The sequence below is a fragment of the Pongo pygmaeus genome, chromosome 1, assembly GCF_028885625.2.
Source record: "Pongo pygmaeus isolate AG05252 chromosome 1, NHGRI_mPonPyg2-v2.0_pri, whole genome shotgun sequence".
Taxonomy (NCBI): domain Eukaryota; kingdom Metazoa; phylum Chordata; class Mammalia; order Primates; family Hominidae; genus Pongo; species Pongo pygmaeus.
The window spans coordinates 43,932,952-43,951,929 of record NC_072373.2 but is presented as its reverse complement, the minus strand read 5'-3'; the positions used below and the strand labels follow the sequence as shown (position 1 = coordinate 43,951,929).

Genomic DNA, 18,978 nt, shown 5'->3' with positions numbered 1-18,978 from the left:
GCACCCCAACAACACTTGGCAGTTTCATTTTTAGGAAGTGCTGCGCCCAGGTAATCTGCATGCCTTGGCAGAGAAAGCAACGTAAAAAAAGGAGTTGGGAGGCCCTCTGTGAGATGTCAACTACCCACAGGTCACTTTCATGCATCGGCCCAGTGTCTTCCTTCATTCTCCTGTCTCCAGCTGACAGTGGGACTTCAGGCCCATGTCTTCCAGAAGGAAACTGTTCTATTCTCAACAACTCACGGTCCCCAGGGAAAGGGTTCAGGTAGAAGCACATGTACACTGTGGAGCACCCCCTCCTAAGGAGACTTTCCCTGTGGGAGACCCCAGACTGCAGCAGCCAAGCCCTCTGGGAGGGCAGGGGACACAGACCGCCTTGATGAGGTGCCATAGAGCCAAGGCACACCTCCTCTCCTCACAGCCCTCAGGAGGAAGCAGAGATGAGAGGGGCCTGGCGATGGGGCACTGTGCCCTTCACCCCCATCCCCAGATTTTTGTTTTGTTTTTTTTGATCCTTGAAGTCAGATGATGTGGGTGCAATGGCCATTGGCCTGAGTTCTAATCATGGCTCGCCATTAACTCTTGTGGCACTTTGGGCCAGTTCAATTGCTTTGCTGGCCCTCAGTTTCCCCTTCTGTAAAATGAGAGTGCCACTAGCTGAACTAGCCATTCTGTAACCCTTCTTGGATGATTCTCAAATATCCTGTGGAGCTTAATTCCAAAAGGACAGGTTGAATTATCCTTTGGGGAGGAAAATGGGAATGATGGCTGGTAACAAGGGCTTCATTCAGGTCCTGGAGAGGTGGGAACTTTGTCCGGAAAGGTAAGTGGCAAGTCCCACTGGATAGGGTAGAAGGGGAGCCCGAGGGCTACTATTGTCAAGAAAATGACCACCAAAATCCGTCCATGCACATTCGTTCCTAGGGCGCCAGGTACAGGGAGGTAACTAGGAGAGGTAGGAGCACTGCTTTTAGAGATAGACAGGCACTCTCAGTGTACCCCTGGCGCCTTGGTTTCCTGGGGTGATCCAGTCCAGAAGGCCTCATCCCCTAGCCAAGGCTCTCAGGGCCGGCTTTAGAAACGAAACAGGAAGAGGCACTTGGACCCTGGTTCCCAGAGTGGGAGAAAGGGGTGGGCACCCGGGCAGAGGGAGCCCTGGGGATTGGTAGCGGCTGTGGGCAGGGCGGGAGGGCCGGGGGCGGAGTCAACTTGTACATGTGAAAAACTCTGGCGGGGGCCGGGCATTTTCCTTCCTCCTCCTCCTCCTCTTCCCTCCTCTTCCCCACCTTCCTCCACTCCCTCCCTTCCCCTCCCCTTCTACCTCCTCCTCGGCCAGCTCAGGTTGCAGCTTCTCTGGGGAACTGCTCACCTTTCCGGAGCAGGGCAAGCTGCCCCGTGCCCGAGAGGGAGCGGGCGCACCGCGGCCCCCCAGGACACGCGCTGTGAGTCCCGCGGGCGGTGCGCCGGGGAGGAAGGGGGAGGTCGGAGGAGGGGGCACCGCGGCGCCGGGTATACGGAGCAAAGGTAAGCGGAACGGCTCTTAAAGGCGCAGTTTTGCTTTTGCCCTGGGGCGAGAGGTTGGAGGGAAATACCGGAGCGGCGAGGGGAGAGCAGAGATCACGAGGCGTGATCTGTGTGATACCGTGTTGTGTGTTGAGGGGTGGGGGGTGCCCTCGAAAGGCCACTCCTAAGTTCCAGATGCTTGAGAGGGAGGGCTGTTTTGCAATCTCAGACCCCGCGCCCCCTCAGGGAGTCTCCATCTGGGATCACTTTGGCCCCTGGGCTCCCGTCTGAACCCTACAAAGCAAAGTTTTCCACCCAGTCCCGAACCAGGCGCTTTCTAAGCTCCCTTCATTCTGGGAAGGGCAAGGGTCAGGAGTCTCCAGGGACCAAAGGACCCGAGAGTGTGGGGCCACATCGCTGCCTTGAAGGGCTTCCTGGGCTCTGGTGAACTTTCCAGAGCGGCAGGCAGAGGGTGGGAGGCCGGAGCCCTGGGAAGAACGTGGAAGGACACGTGAAGCCTTGCAGGTCCCAGTTCCGGGGGAGGCAAGGGTCTGGGGAATGCTGCCTCTTCTGTCTTTCCACCCTGGAAGACCAAAGGGGCAGTGCCCCCCTCCACCCTCATCAGCAGGCGCAAGAGGGTTAATACAGCAGAGGGAAAGGAGGCTGGGTGGCGGGGGGCGGGGGTGGGGGAGTGGGCGGTGACCTGTTGGGCTAAGGAGATGTGCCTTGAGGATTCTGCTGTAGTTGAGGGACACCATCAGGAATCTGAAATCCAAAATCGGGTCTGGACTGGAGGCCTCTGTTTTCGCCCTGTGCGGGGCGGGGATTCCCCGAAGGTGTCTGCAGACCTTGTGCTGGGTGGGAGTTGGGCTACAGAGACAGTGAGGGGTTTTCTGTGCTGCAGGGTCAGCACCCTCCTAGGCACCAGCCCTGCCTCTCTTCATTCTCTCTGGGCACCTCCCGGCAGTCGGGGTGGGAGGATTGACACTGTGGGAGTGAGAGGCCCTGGAACCTCTTCTGCGCTATCTGCTACTGTTTCCCCTTCCTCCCCACCCCTAGCCCAGCCCTCAGCAGTTCCCCAGCTGTGGCCTGGGCCCTGTGACTCACTAACACCACCGGCTTGCCCCTCCTGTGTCAGCACCCGGTGAGCTTCGGCATGTTCGCGTGGCATTCCCCACCCGGGCATGGGCACGCAGCACATTCCTGGACACTGGCCTGAGAGGATGCCTGGAGCGCCTGGTGGACTGGCACGTCCTCAGCGATCCCCTGCCTTTAGCCTGGCCTTGGGAGGGGCCTGAGAAAACGGTGCTGAGGGTGCTGAGAGTCGGTGGAGTACGGGGCGACACTGGCTCCAGGTCCGGGTTTGCATCCTGAAGGCGTTCCAGAGAGAGGGTCACCTTGCCACAGCAAAGCTGCTATCTCGGGTTACCCTTTCCCAGCCACCTCTTGTGCAGCTGAGGAGGCTGTGGGGTGGACCTCCCCCACCCTTAATCTGGGGTGTACCTGACCGTTGGGTTCCCAGGACTCTCCCCACTGGGTCCCCAGGACTCTCCCCATACCCTGCCAGGAGAGTGGAAGAAGCTCTCCGTGTGCCAGAAGAAGTTCTTCCCAAACTTATCGGGGGTGCCAGAGGCAGAGTAGACAAGGCTTAGTGGCCACCATTTGTTGAATATCTACTGTGTGCCAAGCAGTGCGTCACAACTTTATGAAGTAGGTATTGTTATCATCCCCATTTTACAGGTGAAGAAACTGAGTCTCTGAGAGACCAACTTTTCCAAGGTCACACAGAGGTGGGATCCAGCCCACTTCCGTCTGACCCCAAGCCCCTGCTCTCAACCCCTGCCCCATTTTGAGGAGGTTCCGGCCCACTCTGGAGTTCTCTGGTCTGCGTCAGTCCTCAGGAGAATGAAGAGTGGGGGTGGTGCTCCAAGTATTGAGGCTCCCATCTGTCTGTCCTGCACTAGGCAGAGCCAGGCTTCTCCACAGGGCACTGGAGAGAGGGCACCAGATCTGAGGAGCAAATAGGTTCTTGGTCTGAGATTTCGTGGGATCAGGCTACCAGCCCTGCAAACCCCCACTCAGGTCTAGAGGACATGGAGCTGCCTTTCAGGGTGCATTTGCTTCCTCTACAGACCCGGACTCTGTCCTCTGCCTACTTGGGCTGTCCTGCACTCAGGGGAATGCGTCCTACACTGTGGGGCAGAGCCCGGCTTGACTCTTCCCGGTTCCTACCCTAACCAAGCCTCTACTTTCTGGGATCACCCTGTTGGGACTTTTGTCCAGCATCTCCATCTACCTGTCCTCTGATTCCTTCTGTTCTTCTCTAACTGAGCTTGAGACCTAAAGGGGAGGGCAAACTTCTGGCCTTGGTGGAATCCAGCTCCAGCATATAGTAGCTATGTGACCTTCCCCTCACTAGCACACTCGTGAACTTCTCCCAGCATCCGTTCCCTCATCTGTAAAATGAGGATCATAATAGAGGGCTGTTGTAAGATTTAGGCCAGGTGTGGTGGCTCACGCCTGTAATCCCAGCACTTTGGGAGGCCAAGGTGGATGGATCACGAGGTCAGGAGATCGAGACCATCCTGGCTAACATGGTGAAACCCCGTCTCTACTAAAAAAAAAAAATGCACAAAATTAGCTGGGCATGGTGGCGGGTGCCTGTAGCTACTCAGGAGGCTGAGGCAGGAGAATGACATGAACCCAGGAGGCAGAGGTTGCAGTGAGCCGAGATTGTGCCACTGCACTCCAGCCTGGGTGACAGAGCGAGACTCTGTCTCAAAAAAAAAAAAAAAGAAAGAAAGAACGCATAGTGCCTGGCATGTAGCAGAGACTAAATAACTGGTAGCTATAGGGGTTGGTGGTGCTTGTTTGGAAAGGGAATTTCCTGGTGATTGCACCAGGGCTGGTCTAGAGACTAAGGTAGATTTTCCCAGCCCCATCAGGCCAAGCCCTTAGTTAGACAGAATCTTTACTGCTCTTCCAGGTTAGGGAGGAGAGTGCTGTGTAAGAGAATGGTGGTGGTGGTAGGGGAATGGGTTGGATGGAAATCTTCCAGGAGGGGCCAGGAATCTGTGCTGTGAGGGCCCTACCTTCTAGCAGTTATGAATGAGGCAGGCACTGGGAGCTGGAGAGGCAGCAGCCTCCTGCTCTGAGGGGCCTCTGGCAGCGCCTTCTTTCCTTGAGGTAGGAGGACCCTCCCCTGGTACTTAATTAATTGCAGTCCCTGTTCTGCTCTGTTGTTCAGAGTGAGTGGCTGGCCTGGTTCCAGGCCCACCTGATTAGCCCACCTTTGGCAATAAGTCACATTTCTCTTCCCGGCCCTGTGTCCCACCATAACCCCTTACGTCCCCTTCCCTGGACTTTTCACCTTTGCCCTCCAGGCATTCCCTGCTGAGTGGGCACTTTCCCACATCCAGGGGGTGGGAGCAGACCAAGGTTAATCTTGTCCTGGCTCCCACAGCTGCTTACACACACACACCCGCATGCACATGTACACACAGGCTGGGCTCACAACAGCTCAGGCCAAGGGTCTGGGACCCAGAGCTGGTAGCTGGGCCTGGCTGGAGCTGGCCAGTGGTTCAGCAGCAAGTCTGGAAGAGGAAAAGCCGTGGGCGCATCTCCGCCAGACCTCCTGTCTGAAAGAGAGCCCATCTGCTCCTAGAATCTCCACAGCTACATCTGCAGAGGAGGAGGGGTAGTGAGGCAAGTGTGAGGTTTGGTTTTAAACTGAAAAGGGAGGTGGGCGGATTGCTTGAGCCCAGGAGGTCGAAACCAGACTGGGCAACATGGCAAGACCCCGTCTCTAAAAAAAAAATACAAAAATTAGCCAGGTGTGGTGGCACGCGCCTGTAGTCCCAGCTACTCGGGAGGCTGAGAGGGGAGGATCGCTTGAGCCTAGGAGGTTGAGGCTGCAGTGATCTATGATTGCATCACTGCACTCCAGCCTGGGCAACAGAACAAGAACTTGTCAAAAAAAAAAAAAAATTGAAAAGGGTCTTAGGCCGGGTGTGGTGGCTCATGCCTGTAATCCCAGCACTTTGGGAGGCCAAGGTGGGTGGATCACTTGAGGCCAGGAGTTCGAGACCAGCCTGGCCAACATGATGAAACCCTGTTTCTCCTAAAAATACAAAAATTAACTGGGCATGGTGGCATGTGCCTGTAATCCCAGCTCCTCGGGAGGCTGAGGTAGGAGGATCGCTTAAACCCAGGAGGTGGAGGTTGCAGTGAGCCGAGGTCACACCATTGCACTCCAGCCTGGGCAAAAAACAAAACAAAACAAAACATAACAAACAAAAAAACGGGTCTTGAAGCAAAGCTCCCTGACAGCATGAGTAATCCTGAAGAGACTGGACACCTTGCTCTGGGAGACATGGGCCAGAACTTTTGAAAGGACTATGATGAGATCCTCTTTCCTGGAACTCTTGATAATGATCCCACCCTCTGAGCCTCCCTACCCCCACCATTAAATAAAAGTCTTCCCTAGAAATGGTGGAGTCGGGATAGACAAGATGACCCAATAATGGCTGGTTGGTGCACTCATCATTATTTATATGTTGAGTGTATGTCTCCTGTCCACCATGGGTGGAGGCAGTTTATGGACTTTGAGGTCAGTTCAGATTCTGCCTCCTCCACTCAGTAACTGGTTGCCTTAGGTTAAGTAATTTGCTCACCCAGGTTTCAGTTTCCTCATTTATAAAATGGGAGGATAATACTATTATCTCATGTGATTGTGAGGACTCCAGTGAGATAATGTCCACCCAGTAGCTCTTTGCTTTACCTGATGTCATTATCAAGGGGCGGTGGCAGAGTTAATGGGCTACATTTGGTAGTTCTCAGTGCCTTTGGCCCCAGGTGATATTTTTTTCTGAAATCAGGGTCCCTGCAAACATCAGGGCTCAGCCCCCAAATTGGGAAGAGAACTCTATTCTTAAAATGTTTCTGGCCAGGCACGGAGGCTCACACCTGTAATCCCAGAACTTTGGGAGGCCGAGGTAGGTGGATCACCTGAGGTCAGGAGTTCAAGACCAGCCTGGCCAACATGGTGAAACCCCGTCTCTACTAAAAATACAAAAATTAGCCAGGCATGGTGGCAGGCGCCTGTAATCCCAGCTACTCCAGAGGCTGAAGCACGAGAATCGGTTGAACCAGGGAGGCGGAGGTTGCAGTGAGCCAAGATTGTACCACTGCACTCCAGACTGGGTGACAGAGCAAGACTTTGTCTCAAAAAAAAAAAAAAAAATTTCTACCCTCCCTCACTCTGAACACTGTTCCCCATCTTATCATTATTGAGGGAAATTCAGAGCTCCAGAATGATTACTGCCCTCACACCTTGCTTCCCTAAAGAAGCCTGCCCTTTTCTGCCTGGGGAGTCTCCTCAGGAACCAGACCTTCTTCTCTTCTCTGGCCCCAGCCACCCAGCACCCCGGACTGCGGGGTGACCAGCCCAGGAGGGGACAGGGCTGTCCTTCCCACATCCTGGCGGGACCCACTGCCTGGAAGCAGGTGGGCGGTAGGTGTTATGCTAGAGGGCATCACTCTTGACAGAAGCAGCACTGGCTCCCAACTCTGCCTACAAGATGGGATGAGCCTAGGAAAGGGGTCACAGAGCCCCTCCCTGATCCTGCCATGGAGCCCAGCTGGCAACATCCCCTGCTGTGGCTGGGCTGGGTGCCATGTTCTGTGTGGGTGCCGAACCTAGCATGGCTCCTTCCCCAAGGAAGGTGGCCCTTGGGGAGGCTGCGACTTTCTTGGCTGTGGTGACCAATAAAGGGAGTGCCATCTCTACACAGACCCATGCAGTCCCTTCCAACCCTGCACAAAGTCAGAAGCCCACAGTGTGGTCCCAGCTCTGCCTTGTCAACCTCAGTGGCCTCGGGCAGATGGCTCACCTTTCTGAGTCTTGCCTTCTTTGCCTGAAACATGAGGGCGCAGACCAGGGGATTTCCAAAGCCCCCTCCGAGGCTGCTGGTCTGAGGCTCCGACTTTTGCCAGTCCTGCTAACAAGGCGAGCTGTGTGCTGGGGTCCCAAGAGGGGCTCAGCCTCCTGTTCCTCCAAACTGTAGAGCCAGGGGCTTCCCCCAGCTGACATCTGGGTACCTGGTCCCTGCCATGCTCAGATGGGCAAGGAAATCCTGGAATGCCTCAGCCCTGTCAATTAGGAGGAGAACAAGTACCTCACAAAGAAATGGATGCTGGATTCAAACACTACATAGGCACTGGATGCTCAAGGCCAGGGGTTGGCAAACCATGGCTCTTGGCCAAGTCCCAACTGTTTTTGTATGGCCCATGAGCTAAGAATGATTTTTACATTTTTAAGTGGTCAGTAAAAAGTCAAAAGAAGAAAATAAAGTTTTGTAAAATTTTATAAAATTCAAATGTTAGTGTTCATAGTAAAGTTTTACTGGTGCGAGGCCAAACTCATTCATTTACATCTTGCCTGTGGGTGCTTTTGTGCTGCAAAGGCAGAGTTGCAACAGAGATGATGGCCCGCAAAGCCTAAAATAGTGGCTGTCTGGCCTCTTACAGAAAAGGTTTGCTGACCCCTGCTCAAGATAATCATAGTTCTCTCCAGGCCTTGCACTAAACTGCTCCAGGATCTCAGTCTAAAAGTACTTTCTTTTCATTTAAAAAGAAGTGTTGCTCTTTTCTTCTTATGTAAGCATTAAATGTTCATTATGGAAATATTAGAAGATGCAGATAAGCAAAAAGAAGACATGAAAATCACCCATAATTCTACCACCCAGGAATAACTACTGCTGGTGTTTTGACTTACCGACTTCTGGGTTATCTAACAGTGTGCTGTGTTTATATGTGCATGCCTGTGACACATGTGTATATCCTGCATATGTACAGCTTTTACAAACTGTACACATCTGTCCTCTTCACTTAAAAACACACCTCGGCCAGGTGCGGTGGCTCACACCTATAATCCTAGCACTTTGGGAGGCCGAGGCAGGCGGATTACCTGAGCTCAGGAGTTCGAGACCAGCCTGGGTAACATGATGAAACCCCGTCTCTACTAAAATACAAAAAATTAGCTGGGTGTGGTTTGTGCACTTGTAGTCCCAGCTGCTTGAGAGGCTGAGGCAGGAGAATTGCTTGAACCCGGGAGGCAGAAGTTGCAGTGAGCCAAGATCACGCCACTTTTTTGCACTCCAGCCTGGGTGACTCCGTCTCCAAAAGAAAATACATACACACACACACCTCAAACTGAACCCTTGGGGGACACCCAGGCAGGGTGCCCAGAAGGCAGCTGCACCCAAGCATCTGGAGCTGAGGGGCTTGGTGGGGCCAGGGCTACAGATCTGGAGTCATCAGCACGCGGGTGGTTGTTTCCACTTTGGGAAGGGATGAGATCACCCAGGAAGCATGCCCAGAGAGGAAGAGCAAAGGGCCAAAGAGAGAATTGTGGGAGTGTTGACATTCAAGGGACAGGTAGAGGAAGTAAGTCCACCAGACCTAGGAGGAAGGAAGAAGCAGGAGGAGACCCAGGCAGCCAAGGGAGTGGAATCTGAGGCCCAGGGCCCAGGACAGTGCCTGGCGCTGAGCAGGTGCTTGTGAAATGAGTGAGTGACTTTGAGGAGGCTGAACCCTCGTGAGTGAGTGACACTGATAAAAGACATTTAGAGAACATTTGAACAACTATGAGATGTTCAGAGGCCTACGGGAGGCCACGCAGGCCAAGGAGGCCTCCTGGGCCCAGCCTGGTGGGAGGGAGGCCATGCGGAGTGTGGGGAGGGAGAGGCGGGGCAATCCAAGTGACCAGAAGCTGGGAGCTGGTCAGAGGAGCCCAGTGGAGTTCTTGGTGGTGACATGAAGCTGCTTTTTTTAAGCTAGTCTCTCAGATTGGAACGAGGAAGGTTGGAGACGACCAGCCGGGGGTTCTTGTCAGAATGTGGGCACTGGGCAGCGTGGGCCAGCTAGTGGGGGTGGAGTATAAATAGGAATATGGTTTAGAGATGCTGGGAAATCCTCCCCATTCCCTCCCTCCTCATGAGACTGAGAGGTCCCCAGGGATGCCAGGCTCAAAGGCCCCTGCAGTTCTGTTGCCAAAGTTGGGCATGGAGAGAAACCCAGAGACAGGACTGAAGGTCCCATGACAGGCCAGCAGGAGAGCTGGACACGGGATATCTGGCTGAGAGAAGGCTACTGGGTAGGTGAACTTGACACTCTTCATTTCTTCTCCAATTTATTGTATAAAAGATGGTAGGCGCCAGTTTCTGTGCCAGAGCAAGTGGAGAGGAAACAAGCTGTTTCCTCTGGGATTTAAGGAAGACCTAAGGAAACGTTCCAGACTTTGGGATCTCAAAAACACAGGACAGTTGGGGAAGGACCTTCCTTGAGGGTCTTTAAAGAGGGCTGATAAAAGGAGCAGAGAGGGCTCCTCTGGCTGGGAGAATAAGGTGGGCTTTCGCTGGAGGCAGGAGGATGTGGGAGATGGAGGCCAGGCCTATCCTGGCCTTGCCCCTTGCTCTGGTCTCTGATCTGGGATGTTCTGTACGCCCAGGACCAGAACTAACAGAAGGGCTCCTTGTCCCATCTCATCACTTGGACATCCTGAGCCTCCTCAGAGAGTGCATACCAGCTTTAGCTGGGCCCCCAAAAAGGGTCAAAAGGAAAATACCAGAAGATGCAATATGCACCTCTATTCCTTGAGCCTCAGGAAGCCAGAGAGCAGCAGGGTGGACATCAGTAGGACTGAAGTGGAGCCACACAGAGGGGCTAGATGGGAGGTCGTGTGGGGTCAGAAAGGGTCATCTGTAGGGGTCAAGGCCAACATCTGAGCCTGAGTAGTGCACCTGCCCTGAAAGGCTCTGAGAATCTTCCCTGAGTGATAGAGCAGGAAGAGGGCCACAGGCCCCTCTGAACCCCTTCCCCACAGCCCTGGAGGCCCCAGCTCAATGCGTGTTGCAGGAGGAACTTCTCATTCCTCCGGGTTTTTCTCATTCCAGTCCACTCCTCACTGTAGGATGGTGCCTCTAGCCCATAAACCTCCACAGACCTCACTGGGGGAGTAATTGCTGGGCAGGACACTGCCCCCCACTGCCCCAGCCCATCTCCCACTGCTGTTGGGCCACATGCTGGCTAGAGGAAGAGGGTCAGGTTTCAGCTGAGGCCTCGAGTCCAGCTTTCATATATCATTTGCTGGTCATTTGAGGGCTCACTTTGTCTTAGGCCTTGGGTCAGGCTCTGGGGGTGCAATGACGAGTCACGCCACAGTGCTTGCCCTTAAAAAGCTCACAGGCAAACTAGGGAAATGACAAGTAAACAGTTACAGGATAGGGAGCCAAGTGCCCTGCCTTGGGATGTCAGAAAGCTGTGGAAGCACAGAAGAGGGACCATCACCTGGCTGGGGACAGTGGAGTTTTGGGCTAGAGGAGATGGAGAGATCCCCATGGCAGGATGAGTAGCACATTGTTGGTTTCTCCCTAGTTCCCCGTCCACCTTCTTGGGTACCAATCCCTGTATTCCTGTTCCCTGTGAGACCCAAGAGAACTGAGGAGGAGGCATGCCCAGGGGAGTCTGGGGCTGGGTGACTGGACAGCCTAGGCTTACTCTAGTGTGCCCAGAAAGAGGACAGGGCCAGGCCCACCCCAGTCATGCTCAAGTCTAACTAGGACAGGAGCTGACCTAATGAGAAGATACACCTAGAAACAGGTCCCTGGCCTGCCTGAAAGTGGAAGGAAAGGCACCAACATTTATTGCACGTGGCAGTGTGTCCTGGATCTTAAAGGTGACTAAGATACGGTCTTTGTCTTTGAGGGATCTAATGTTTCTATGTCTGTAGAGGAAAGAGGCTTAAACAAGTTATCATGAAACAGTGACTCGATGGCCTCATTCAGTCACTTGTTCATTCGTTCCACAAATGCTGAGTACCTGGTGGGCTCCTTACTCTGTGTAAGGCACCAGGGAAACAAAAATCTTAAGGCCCCATTCTTGTCCTGAAGGATCTCACAGTCTAGTTATGAGTGTGTGCTGGCTGCTCTGGAAGGGACAAGGAGGAAGCATCTCATTCTACCTAGAGGAAGGAGGTGTGGTCATGCACAGTCTCCCAGGGGAAGTGACCCGTGAGTTGAGTTTGGGAGTGGTTTTACCGAGGGGAAAATTGAGGAAGGGCATCCCAGGCCAAATGATTGCAAAGCCGTGGGGTGTGAGTGGAGTTTGCTCTGGGAATGCCAGGTACATTTGATAAAACCAGACCTTCTGGGGAGGGGTGAGAGCTGAGGCTCAAGAAGACAGGGATCCAAAAGCCTGGTCTGCCAGGCCCTGGAATTTGGACTTTTTCCTGAAGGCAGTGTTAGCTTTGAAGGACTTTTTTTTTTTTTTTTTTGAGATGGAGTCCCACTGCAACACCCAGGCTGGAGTGCAGTGGCGCCATCTCGGCTCACCGCAAACTCCGCCTCCTAGGTTCAAGCGATACTCCTGCCTCAGCCTCCCAAGTAGCTGGGATTACAGGTGTGTGCCACCGTGCCCAGCTGATTTTTGTATTTTTAGTAGAGACAGGGTTTTACCATATTGGCCAGTCTGGTCTTGAACTCCCGACCTCAGGTGATCCACCCACCTTGACCTCCCAAAGTGCTGGGATTACAGACGTGAGCCACTGCGCCCAGCCACTTTGAAAGATTTTAAATGGGCAAGCGACATCATCAGAAAGCAGCTGAGAAAGTTAAGTCTAGGACGCTGATGGCAGTTGGATTGGAGGCCAAGTATTATTCTCAATTAGCAGCAAGGAAACTGAGGCATGGGGTGTTTTCTCAGGTCACAGCTACTAAGTGGGGTTTCTTCCATGACACCAAACTGCAGAGAATTTTGGAGAGCAGGGCTAGACAACGTGTGTTCCTCACTGCAGGACATTTCTTGTTGGAGTGAGACTCTAGGAGACGATGGCGCATTTGTCTGGAGCAAGGGCGACCCTGATCCCCAGTTTGCCTCCTGAGCAGACATCCAACAGGTTTGCCCAAATTGCTCCTGGAAGGCCTTCCCCGCCTACTTCCTGCATTCCAAACAGAGGCTGTGGGAATCCTCTTGGAGCTCCGGGACTGTCCAGAGCATCTGTTTGTTGGCAGGGTGACTGCAGGCCTGGCTATCCTCATTCCTGGCCACTCTGAAGGTTTCAGGCCTGCAGCCTCTCTCATCCAGGCTGGAGCAGGGCAAGGTTGTGAGGAGGCCCCAAGGCTTCTGCTGCTGACACCGCCACAGCTCCAGGCAGCTAAAGGGTGACTGGCTTCCCCTGAGGTTTGTCCTAGGCTCCTGGAAACTAAGGCCTCCAGCTGTGCAGAACAGGGTCAGCTGGAGGATGAAGGAAGAGATGGTATCTGCAGGCTCCCAGCAGGCATAATTCTCCCTGGGAGGAGGGAATGTCTCTGAGGTCCTAGCTCATGACGTCTGCAAACTTGGTCAGCCATGGCCTCTAGTTCTTTGAAATTCACCCAAGGGCCAAAGTGGCTGAGTGACCGAGGCAGGGGCGGACTGGGAGACAGGGTGTCATAGGGATTCTGGCTGGTGGTCAGCCTTCGTGACTGAGGGGCAGACCCTCTGGGCTTCAGAAAGTGGGCAGCCACAAGTTACATCCCCCAACCCCTGCCCCTGGGCCCACAGAGACAAAGATTGAAAAGAAAAGCAAACAAAACAAAAAGGGGGACTTGGGGATGCATCTAACATGTGCCTGGAACACAGCAGGTGCTCCACATGTGCCTGTAAAGCAGACACATGCCTGCTGTATGCCACCAGCACCAGGCATAGAGACCAACGTGCTCCAGGTGAGGGAGACAGATGAAAAGTCACGCCCCATTGAAGGAGGGGCACCTGGTGGTCCTGGGGGTGGGGGGTGAGTTCCAGGAAGCTCCTGAAGGCCCCAGAGACTTGTACAGCACGCAGGGGCAGTGGAGAGGGGCAAAGCCAGAGACGAAGGGGCCCCAGATCTTGAAGGGCCTTTGGGTGCAGGCTGGGGAATCGGGGCTTTGTTCAAGAGGAAGGCAAAGAAGCTTCTTGAAGGGGTTTGCTGAGAGAAGACTCCAGTCCTGGCCCCAGGAGCTTGAGAAGCGAAGCTGACTTTCCCGCCCTCCAGTCTACAGCATCCCAGATTCCTGGGATGCTCTGTCAACCTCCTTCTCCACCTCCATGGTCTCCAGGTGGTCTCTCAGGGGTCCAGCCCCAGGGCAGGTATTAGGTCTGGGGCCTGGCACAGGTTGTCCCAGCAGTCAGTGGGCTGGAAATCTGCCCTGTATGGACACTGGGGCCCTGGGGCTGGCCTGGCTTGCTCTGTGGAGCTTTCTTTCCTCCTAAGATAGAAGATGGGGCTTGTCTGCCAGGAGCCAGGGTTCCCTGTCTTGCACGGACACCCTGCGTGGCCCTGCGTGGCCCTGCAGTTGTCTAAGTAGGGGGGACCCTGCCTCCCTGGCCCTTCTCCCCCTCACATCTGCCAAGAGATGATCCTGCTCCCTGTCTCCCGGCCCTCTTCCATCCCGGGATCCGAAAGCACCTTGCGATAAGGAAGTCTGCAGGGATGTTTGATGAAGTTTACATGAGGACTCTTTTTGTCTGGGCAGTAGCTTGAGAGAGGAGAGCCAAGCTTTGCTGGACATCTTCCCTGTGCCAGTGGTGTGTTGTGTTGGCTCACCCAGCATGTCCGCTCAGATACCACTGTACATTGAAAATGTCACCTGCCCAATGTTCAACTCCTGGTCTTCCCACTGAAACCACTACTCCCAGAATGCCTTGTCTCCTCCAGTGACTATTCCATCCCTCCACTCCGGCTGCTTGGCCAAAACCCTGCTGCAGAGTCATGCTTGACTCTTTTCTCACCCACAACATACAATCCATCTGCAGAGCTCTTTGGCTCCACCTTCAAAATATAGCCCAAATCCAGCCACTTCTCACCACCTCCACTGCCCCCCGCTGGTCCCAGCCACCATCGAGCTCTCTCCCCTGGGCCTCAGCAGCAGCCTCCTGCCTGGGCTCCATGCTCTCCCCTTGCTCCCCTTGTCTGTTCTCAACACAGCAGCATGTTAAAGCCTCAGTGTGATCATGTCACTCATCTGTTCAAACCCTCCTTACCCCTAGAGGCCCAACACAGCTGCTCCGCACTCCCATCCAGCATCTTCTCCAGCCACATCATCGTCCCGCAGTGAACCAGACTCACTTCTGCCTCAAGACCTTTGCCCCTGCTGTTCGCTTGTTGACCTGCTTCTCCCAGACCCTGCATGACTGACCCCCTCACTTTACACCTACTCTGGATTTCTCCTGAGATGTCACCTGCTTCTTGGGGAGGCCTTCCTGACCACCCTACTTAAACTTGCAACTGCACTTCCCACACTTCCCTCTTTCCTGCATGAATTCCCATCATTGCACTTGTCACTATCCATCATACTGTGTATTCATTCTGTTTATTGTCCGCACCCCTCTGCCCCTGTTAGAAGGTATTAGGAAAGGAATTAATGTCTGTTTCATTCATCTGTGGATTCTCAGGGTCTGCAACAGTGCTTGGCATGCAGCAGGTGTTCAATAATTGTTGAATGAATGAATGGAGCCAGGGGTGAGAGGGGCTTTATCACGTCATTGCGATTCCACAGCCTGCTAGTGGTAGCACCAGAGTTTGCAACTGGGTTTGTTTGGCATGCAGTTCAGAGCAGGAGAAAACAGTCAAGCCTAGGTCACAGGGAAGGGGTAAGGGCAGGGAGGGCTCCAGGTAGGAGAAGAAAGGAGCAATATGGTCACGTTTGTGCACTTGGCAACAACCAGGAAACTGCTGCGTGATTCTGAGCAAGTCATTTCCCCTCTTGGAGGCTCAGCATCTTCACTGGGCAAGGGATGGGCATGGAGGGTGTGTGAGCGTCTTCCCCTGCTAACATTCTGGGAGGCCAGCCCTGCTCACTGGAAAGGCAAGTGCTGGCTTTCCTCCCAGCCTGGCTCCTCCTTCCTCCTTCTGTGCCACCTGTGGCTCTGGCACCAGCAGGAAGTTCTGGGCCGGCTGCTGTGTCCCTGGGAGGAAGCAACTGGAGCGGGCTGAGAGCTTTATGACTTACCTGGGCAGGGAAGTGGGAGGGGAGGCTGGCTGGGGTCTGCCTGCCCACCCTGCAGCTCCTCAGTGGGACTCTGCTCCTTCAACTTCCTCCACCCCCCACTGCCGGGCCGGCATCCATCCCTGGACACCCATCGCCCTCTTCCCCTGGCACCAGTTGCACGGGGACAGCCCCAGATGGCTCCTTGGTCTGGGGACAAAGGCTGTGCTGTGCCTGGCCCTGGGCTGGCCTCAGGCTTGTCATACTGAGCCCTTCTGTCCCCACTTGGGGGTGAGGGGCAGACAGCACTAAGGTGACAGGCCTTTTTCCTGTCTCCCTTCCCCCTCGACCCCCAAATCTGAGGAGCTGACTCTCCCAAGGGAAAAATGACAGAGGCATCTTGTGTCTTGACCTAGGGAACAACAGACCATTCACTGCCCAGTCTGCCCTGTCACACCCAAGACCCTGCTGGGTTCAATGCCCTGATTGTCCCCAGCAGAGAGAGACATCCACTCTGCTGTGGTCACCACCCCCACCGCCTGCTCCCCTGTCACCATCAGGAAGTCCATCCTACATCTGACCTCCATCCTTCCATCAGGAAGTCCATCCTACATCTGACCTCCATCCTTCCATCAGGAAGTCCATCCTACATCTGACCTCCATCCCTCCTGCTACTGTGACAGCCACTTCCTCTCAGGCTCCTCTCCTGTGGGTGGAGAACAGCTGGTCCCCATCGCCTGCACTGCTTGGCCCCACATTCCTGCTCCAGTCAGCTGCCTCTGGCCTCACCCTTCCTCCAGCTCCCAGCCCCACTGTCCTCCCCACCCCAGGCACAGGCTGGTGGCTCCTTGCTCCTCACTGAACCTTGGGGAGAGCAGGTGTGACTCAGGGCTGAATCTCCTTTGTCTTGCAGAAATGGGGGTCCTCCTTCCCGGAGGCTTTTAATGAGCTCCCCTCCCCTCACCCTACAAGCAAGAGGAAGGGTGTGAGATTTATGGTTGCTACTTGTAGACTCCTGAGCCGCAGATCCAACATGCCATCCCATAAATCCCAGACTGCAGGACGGTTTTATGGGGAAGCCCTGTTTTTAGAAAGGGGTGTGGCTGGTCTCCCTCCTGGCAGAGCTCAGACCTCAGGGAGCCAAGTGCCTGCCTCTCCCCACCCCCAGAGAACAACCATGACAAAGCACGGGGACACTGGGGACATTGGGGACATCAGTTGGTGTGGTGCAGATGCACCGGCTTCCAGGACAGAGAGACTTCCTCTCCTGTGGGGGGCCTCCTGCTTCCCTCCCCTGCTCTGAGGATCCCCCTTCTTAGCACAGGAGGGTGGCCTGGAAGCCTGGGCAGATAATTGTCCCTGACCTGGACCTTAGATGTTTCCTGGTCACCGCTCCAGGTGTACATCATTGGAGGTGTTTTTTCAAATGCATTTGCCCAGGCACCTTTCTCAGAACCTCAGTTCCAGAATCTCAAGGTAAGACCTAGGAATCTGAATTTTTTTACAATGCTCCCTGGTGATTCTGATGTTCAGCTATCTTTGAAAATAATTGGCTGAGTGCTGTGGCTCATGCCTGTAATCCCAGCATTTTGGGAGGCCGAGGCAGGCAGATCACTTGAGGTCAGGAGTTCGAGACCAGCCTGACCAACATGGCGAAATCCTGTCTCTACTGAAAACACAAAAATTAGCCGGGTGTGGTGGCGCGGGCCTGTAATCCCAGCTACTCAGGAGGCTGAGGCATGAGAATCGCTTGAGCCCGGAAGGTGGAGGTTGCAGTGAGCCGAGATCACGCCACTGCACTCCAGCTTGGGTGACAGAGCACGACTCTATCTCAAAAAAAAAGAAAGAAGGAAAAAAGAAAATAATTGATCTTTACAAGGAGCCATCTCCACTCTCCTATCTTGCTCAGAAATGGGAGTCACCAGGTAGGTGTGTCTGGGTCCTCTTGTCACTGGGACCCATACCTCCTGCCACCATCATGAAGCCTCCAGATTAGATCTGTGTGGCCTGAATGCTATACACAAGTGTGAGGCGTGGTGGCTGCCCTCTGGAAGCTTCCTGTCTGCAGGAGTCCTGCAAACAGCAGGCCTGAGACATTGCACAGAGCTACGGAGGAGCGGCTGAAGATGACTGACAGGAAGGAGTTTAGGGATGGGGAGTCAGGAAAGTCCAAGGCTGGTGGGCTCTGCCAAGGAAGCCAGAGGAAGCGCTTTCAGCTACCTTCTCATCAAAGGAGGCATCACCAGCCCCTGAGTTCCTTGAGAGTGGGGACCACCCTTTACTTGCCTCTGAAACCCCCATGCCTGGCACAATGCTGGCGCATAGTAGGTGCTCAGTTTTGTTTGTTTGTTTGTTTGTTTTTTAAGACAGAGTCTTGCTCTGTCGCCCAGGCTGGAGTGCAATGGCGCAATCTCCACTCACTGCAACCTCCGCCTCCGGGGTTCAAGCAATCCTCCTGCTTCAGCCTCCCAAGTAACTGCGATCACAGGCGCACACCACCATGCCCAGCTAATTTTTTTGTATTTTTAGTAGAGACAGGGTTTCACCATGTTGGCCAGGCTGGTCTCAAACTCCTGACCTCAAGTGATCCACCTGCCTCAGCCTCCCAAAGTGCTGAGATTACAGGCATGAGCCACCATGCCCGGCCAGTTCGTTTGTTGAGTGGAACTGAGTGAGACTTCAGGGCCCACTGACAGAGATGGGCCTGCCTAGCACTGCAGACTCGAGGCCTCCACTCTGAAAGGTGCCAGCCCGCTAAAGGAATGAAGGAGAGCCTGTTCATACCCAGCCATGAGGATCAGGGCGGCTGGAGGGCCACCACTGAGCTGTGTTTGGGGGCAGCCAGGAGCATGCGCTGCCAGACAGAGGACCCTTTCCAGGCTGGCTGAGGACAGAAGGATGTGATCATTAAGCAAAGCCAACATGTTACTGACCCATAATCCCTTAAACCAGGAGGATTCGGGAAGGGCCTGGTCGCCTTGGCAACTAGGTGCTGGCCAGTGGCAGGGCTGAGAACATCCTCCAGGAGTGGGCTGTGCCTGGTGCATGGGTAACAGCTGGGAGCGGGTGCAGGGTGGCCCATCACAGGGCTCACCCCCTGGTGCCTTCTTGCGGGCATGGGTGGAAGCCCTTGTGAGGCCTCAAGGGCAGTGTGTGCAGAGCAGGATGAGAGGGGGGCTGCACTGAGCGTGTAGGAAACCATGAAGGGAAGCGGAGGGGAGGTGGGACAGCGCTGCTCTGGGTTCAGGGCAGGAGGGAGAAGGGAGGGTCTGCAGCAAGAAGCAGTTGCGTGGGTCTCATTGGGTGGCCAGCAGGGTGTCTAGTTCAGAGGGCACGAGGAGCTGGGGAGCCCGAAGAAGAAAGCTTTCATGGTTGGGGACAGGACCGTGGGGGTGGGCAGAGCAGCTCACCCCGCACCTCCATGGTGTTCTCGGTAAGGGATACCCTGCCTGCTTGGAGGGCTCTGGCATGG

The 18,978-nt window shown here is 54.6% G+C and overlaps 1 protein-coding gene across 5 annotated transcripts in view; it reads left to right on the top strand.

The window, feature by feature from the left end:
* Positions 1-1,245: 1,245 nt before the first annotated feature.
* Positions 1,246-18,978, top strand: part of CDK18 (cyclin dependent kinase 18) — a 28,769-nt gene continuing 11,036 nt past the window's right edge. For 3 of the 5 annotated variants that reach the window (XM_054491831.2, XM_054491818.2, XM_054491783.2), the window contains exon 1: positions 1,246-1,442. The gene's annotated coding sequence lies outside the window, so the exon portion shown is untranslated. Of the gene's footprint in view, positions 1,525-18,978 lie in introns of all 5 variants that reach the window. The other 2 variants (XM_054491825.2, XM_054491792.2) reach the window with 1 other exon arrangement.